Source organism: Berghia stephanieae, chromosome 8 (assembly GCF_034508935.2).
Source record: "Berghia stephanieae isolate SIO BIC M18660-M18661 chromosome 8, UCSD_Bste_1.3, whole genome shotgun sequence".
Taxonomy (NCBI): Eukaryota; Metazoa; Mollusca; class Gastropoda; order Nudibranchia; family Aeolidiidae; genus Berghia; species Berghia stephanieae.
This window is the reverse complement of record NC_088367.1, coordinates 23,134,400-23,140,399: the sequence shown is the minus strand read 5'-3', so window position 1 is coordinate 23,140,399 and position 6,000 is coordinate 23,134,400. Positions and strand designations below refer to the sequence as shown.

The 6,000-nt window shown below is 34.7% G+C and overlaps 1 protein-coding gene across 1 annotated transcript in view; it reads left to right on the top strand.

Annotated features, from left to right (window-relative positions):
- The first annotated feature begins 1,896 nt into the window (after positions 1-1,896).
- Positions 1,897-6,000, top strand: part of LOC144978390 (putative G-protein coupled receptor 139) — a 28,546-nt gene continuing 24,442 nt past the window's right edge. Inside the window, exons 1-2 of the mRNA XM_078924351.1 lie at positions 1,897-1,925; positions 2,193-2,272. The gene's annotated coding sequence lies outside the window, so the exon portion shown is untranslated. The remainder of the gene's footprint in view (positions 1,926-2,192; positions 2,273-6,000) is intronic.

The following is a 6,000-nucleotide window of genomic DNA, read 5'->3' as shown; positions in this document are numbered from 1 at the left end:
TTTTAGACTTTTGCATTAAAATGGCAAAGTGGGAACATTGAATGACACGAGGTAAGACAACTAATTAGCATTAGATGCTTTACTAATTCACCATTCACCATCTGCTAAAAGAGAGATAATATAATTTAAGATAGACATAAAACCCCCAAAATGAAAATTCTGATATTTGATAATATCAGCAAGTAAGGATAAAATGCATACCTCAATACATTTTAATTGATGGTTCTTGTGCGACCTCTTGCTGCTATGACGGTCAAGCTCTTGACATGGTTGCCTTTAAAAAAAACAAACTATTATCTTATAGTATAAGCCTTCAGTTCTTCAACCGTATCATGCACAGGAAAATATATATTTTGATGATTATACTATCATTAAAATTTAGTTAAACCGATACCAGAATTTTCACGATTATTATCACCCATTCTGCCAGTGATCGAGCTTAACCCTCTCCTTACCAACCATAGAAAAGATCGTTACGATCCAACTAGCACTTTTATCATTCAGATTTCTTTTGTAAATCACACAATTTAAAGAAAAATGTTGTATTATATCTAGTTACAAAAACGTGACCCTGTGTTGCAGAGTTCATTTTCTTGATCAATATTATTTGTTGCTTTCCTGTTTGAGTAAGAAAAAAGTACTTTTGTGTTTTGTAGGTATGAAATTTTGGGGAAAATTCTAGAAATAATTGGTAAGAAAAGGGTTAACAATGCTTGACTTTGTGACAAGACGAGACACCCGTGCCACTGAGCCACGTAGCCACTTTGGCACCTCTAATAAGGAAAAGATGATTAGACTAACCTAGGAGTACATTGACAAAACACCGGGTTGGTTTGGTCCTTGTGAACCTAGGACTTTTTCAATCAAATTAAATATGGAATATTTCTCCCTCCGTCATGGTAGCTCATTTGGTAGAGCACTCGCTTCCCAAACACAGGGACCGAGATCGATTCCGGGTGCAGTCAAATCCTTGTTTACTGTCTACCTATCAGTGATTGGGTAGCTGGGTCTGTTAAATCTTGCGGAAAGTACTTTGCGTCCTCCTATCCAGGGTGTAGCAACCAATTGCTAATTTTTTTTCGTTTCACGCTATAGACACCGGGATGAACTTCATTGCCATAGTCCCAATGGTCCTGAGGTACTACCGTCGCAATCTGGTTGTGTCATGATTCCTTTTTTCAAAATGAAGTTATTCCTATCATGTGTATCTGTCCGTTATGTAAGTAATTGAGATTGCTATGCTGTTTTGTTTTGTTTTTTTGTTTTTTTGTTTTTTTTGTTTTTTTTTTTGTTTGTTTGTTTGTTTGTTCTCTTTTGATTGTTTGTTGTTGTATTTGTTTGTTTTCTGGGGTTTTTTTGCTTGTTTTGTGGGGGGGGGGGGTTTGTTTTGTTTGTTTTTTTTTTTTTGGGGGGGGGGGGGGGTAGTCTTCTTTCAGTCCCTGGTTTGAAAGTGTTTGCCAAGATGAGGGTCGTTGAAATCGATCGATATTTGAAATACGAATTTTCAGGCCAAAATTTTAAGTACATGGTTTTTCAGAGAGTTAAACTGGTTAAGCATAGGGCTCGTCCTTACGAATAAAGTCACTAAAAATATGTTTAAATTTATGTCATGACTTTCCATTTATGAGGTTTTATTGTTGTGATGCATTGTACCAACGAGTATAATATGTACATACGTATCGTACACAATTGGAAAACTACGTGACAAAATCTCTCTCTCTCTCTCTCTCTCTCTCTCTCTCTCTCTCTCTCTCTCTCTCTCTCTCTCTCTCTCTTTACGCTAAGTATTTCCTCCCACAGCCCGCTTGTTCTTTCCACGTCAATCTGAGGTCACCCTCTCCCTTACCTTCCAAACTCAAGTGTCAACATCACCTAAGTATAAAAAGGCCCTTTACCGATAGTGTGGGGTAAAAACTGGAGACGCGGTATGCCTACAATACGTGGTTAGAGTAAACAACAGTTGCGTGTATTGCTTATATCAAATTATACACGATAAATACTGATAAACAACTGTATTTCATTTTATTTCATTTTTATTAGTAAGGAAATTATCAAGTCTAACTAGTATATTAGACATTTTTTCGTCTTTAAAATTGTTGTACAATTTGACGTCATTTATGATCGGCTCACATTGGTGTAAATTTTATCTTTGTTTGTTTTTTTTGACGTTTCTGTGTATTTATTTTGTCTAGTTTTTATAATTACGACTCAATCCTGGTCTGATACTGAACAATTACAGATTTGGAATTTTAGCAAGCTCATCAATAACTAGGTAGGTACAAGTTATGTATTCATTGATTGTTTGTTAATTAACTTTAATTAACTTAATCAATTAACTTTTATCAATTCGATTTAAACACCCCACTGTGAGATACGAACAAAGGATGCTTAACGCTTTTAAAATTGGTCGGGTCCCTACCACATAAACATTGATTTGACTTACTCTCGTAAGAAATAAATTACAATAGGGAATGGAATAGAAGCTTCAATCTATTCAACGAAGAAAGATAATTTGGACGTTTCGGGTTTCCCCTTTGTCAACAAAACACGATGAATGAATCACTAAATTCGTCTTTAGTGTTTCATTTACCATAATTTGTAGACAAGGGGGAAACACGAACCGTCCACATTATTTCGTTGAGTAAATTGAAGCTTCCATTCCGTTTCCTATATTATTATTGTTATTTATTTTTTCGAGCTTCAGGCAGCAAATTTTTATTTTCGCGCACTATCGTAAGTTATATTGGTTCCCAATGCTGATATATAAAAATATATTATGTTATATATTATTCGTGTATGTATTTTATAAAACAACTAGAAATACCTAGTGGTTTTGTAATAAATCGGGGTCCCGATAGCTCGGCTGGTAGAGCACTCGCTTCACAACCAACGGGATCGAGATGCTCTACATCGAGACTTCTTTCTCTGATTTCATAGTTTGTGAAACTTGTCACCTACGATAATTTTCCTCTGATTTCGTAGTTTGTGAAACTTGTCACCTACGATAATTTTCCTCTGATTTCGTAGTTTGTGAAACTTGTCACCTACGATAATTTTCCTCTGATTTCGTAGTTTGTGAAACTTGTCACCTACGATAATATTCCTCTGATTTCGTAGTTTGTGAAACTTGTCACCTACGATAATTTTCCTCTGATTTCGTAGTTTGTGAAACTTGTCACCTACGATAATTTTCCTCTGATTTCGTAGTTTGTGAAACTTGTCACCTACGATAATTTTCCTCTGATTTCATAGTTTGTGAAACTTGTCACCTACGATAATTTTCCTATGATTTCGTAGTTTGTGAAACTTGTCACCTACGATAATTTTCCTCTGATTTCGTAGTTTGTGAAACTTGTCACCTACGATAATTTTCCTCTGATTTCATAGTTTGTGAAACTTGTCACCTACGATAATTTTCCTCTGATTTCGTAGTTTGTGAAACTTGTCACCTACGATAATTTTCCTCTGATTTCGTAGTTTGTGAAACTTGTCACCTACGATAATTTTCCTCTGATTTCGTAGTTTGTGAAACTTGTCACCTACGATAATTTTCCTCTGATTTCATAGTTTGTGAAACTTGTCACCTACGATAATTTTCCTCTGATTTCATAGTTTGTGAAACTTGTCACCTACGATAATTTTCCTCTGATTTCGTAGTTTGTGAAACTTGTCACCTATGATAATTTTCCTCTGATTTCGTAGTTTGCGAAACTTGTCACCTACGATAATTTTCCTCTGATTTCGTAGTTTGTGAAATTTGTCACCTACGATAATTTTCCTCTGATTTCGTAGTTTGTGAAACTTGTCACCTACGATAATTTTCCTCTGATTTCGTAGTTTGTGAAACTTGTCACCTACGATAATTTTCCTCTGATTTCATAGTTTGTGAAACTTGTCACCTACGATAATTTTCCTCTGATTTCGTAGTTTGTGAAACTTGTCACCTACGATAATTTTCCTCTGATTTCGTAGTTTGCGAAACTTGTCACCTACGATAATTTTCCTCTGATTTCGTAGTTTGCGAAACTTGTCACCTACGATAATTTTCCTCTGATTTCGTAGTTTGTGAAACTTGTCACCTACGATAATTTTTCTCTGATTTCATATTGTGAAACTTGTCACCTACGATAATTTTTCTCTGACTTTGTAGTTTGTGAAACTTGTCGCCTACGATAATTTTTCCCTAATATGGTAGTTTGTGAAACTTGCCATCTACGAACATTTTTACCTGATATGATAGTTTGTGAAACTTGCCACCTACGAAAATACGTGAAACCAATGGCAATTTTGATGTTCAAAATCAAACGTATTATGTGACCTAAAATTATAAATAGCCGGACATGTATAATATTGTCTTCGGGTTTGTTTTTTTTTCAGTTTAAGAGGAGATCATCTTCGTCATTCCCAATAAAACTTGAGCTTATATATAGCGCAATATCCACTAAGAGTGCTCAAATTAATACTTAGTGGCAAAATAGGGAACAGGCACTAGTGTCAGATAAAGGTATGAAAAAGTGTGTATGAAACAGCACAAGCCAAGAAGAGAGAAAAATACAAGAACTCATTGGTTGGGGATCCCTCGTCAATCGCTTATAGATAGTATGCTATTGGCTAAGAAGCTCACAACATTGCCACCCGGAAGTATAACGGACCAACACACAAAATTATGCGTAACCGTGAACGTTTATAGTCTGGATAATACAGTTAAGTGAGAATTACTCATAAACGTGGATGGCAAAAAAAAAACAGTAACAAAGACCCGAGTTACGTCAACTTCATTCTATCTGTAGCACGTTCAATGGATATTGCGATGCATTAATGCTCTAATTGTTGGGATCCTTTGTAAAGCGATCACATATCTACAATACCGTTTATGCCGAGAGATTTTGTATAACTTAAACAGGTAAAAGTTGTAATGCAATACAAAAGAAAAGGTGACGATCTATGATCTTGTAATTAAATACGTATATATATTATATATATATATATATATATTATATATATATATATATATATATATATATATATATATATATATATATATATATATATTGCACTTAAATGGAATGCATCTAATCAATCTCGACCTTCTAACAGTTTTTATGCCTCATTTGAATTCCTTGTTGGAAATATAATCGTTGTCTGAATGGGCTTACGGGTGCTATGCAAGAATTTCATGAATGCCCAAAAGCGCCATCGCGGCGGCCACTTGTGAATTTCCATACCAGGAAATAGAAAAGAATTCCCATTAACAAGATTTAACAAACATCATCTCTATTTTTGTATCATTGAAACGGTATAATGCCAAGGGTTAATACTGAACTGAATTGGTGATACTAAACTGCTCGAAGCTGTGGACTGTAATAAGTAATGAACAAAAAATGAATACAACCATTTTAAAAGAAAAGAAAAAGTGTTTTGGCTCAAAACCCTTCTTCAGCCAATACCAAAAAAAAAGTTAAAACATTAATATATTACCTAAAATCTATACAGGAGGTAGTAATGATATTTGGGATATCTAGTCAGAAAGCACGATCTTGAATTGTAAACAAATAGAAACGCTTGATTTGTAACACGAGGACTTTCGAAATTGAATTGGAGCTTTTTCAAAAAGTTTAGAATAAATTTGCTGTTACTGACTACTGCATCACCAGTGGATTTGTAAAATGTATTGAACAATGTCACTATATAATGTCCTGCAAAGAAAAAAATGGCAAATTCTTCCATCAGAAAATCAAAGAAGTGACAAACAAAACTAAATCAGGTGCTAAAAGTGGATGCATCAAAGACAAGCGTGGAAACACCATCATGGACAAAGACTGCATTCTAAACAGATGGTCAGAATATATTGAAGAACTTTTTTTTGATAATCGAGGAGAAATGCCTATGATAAAAGAACTGGAAGGGCCTTCTATAATGAAAGATGAAGTTAGGAACGTCATGAAAAGCATGAAAAATGGAAAAGCTGCAGGACCTGATGCCATAACAATTGAAGCCTTG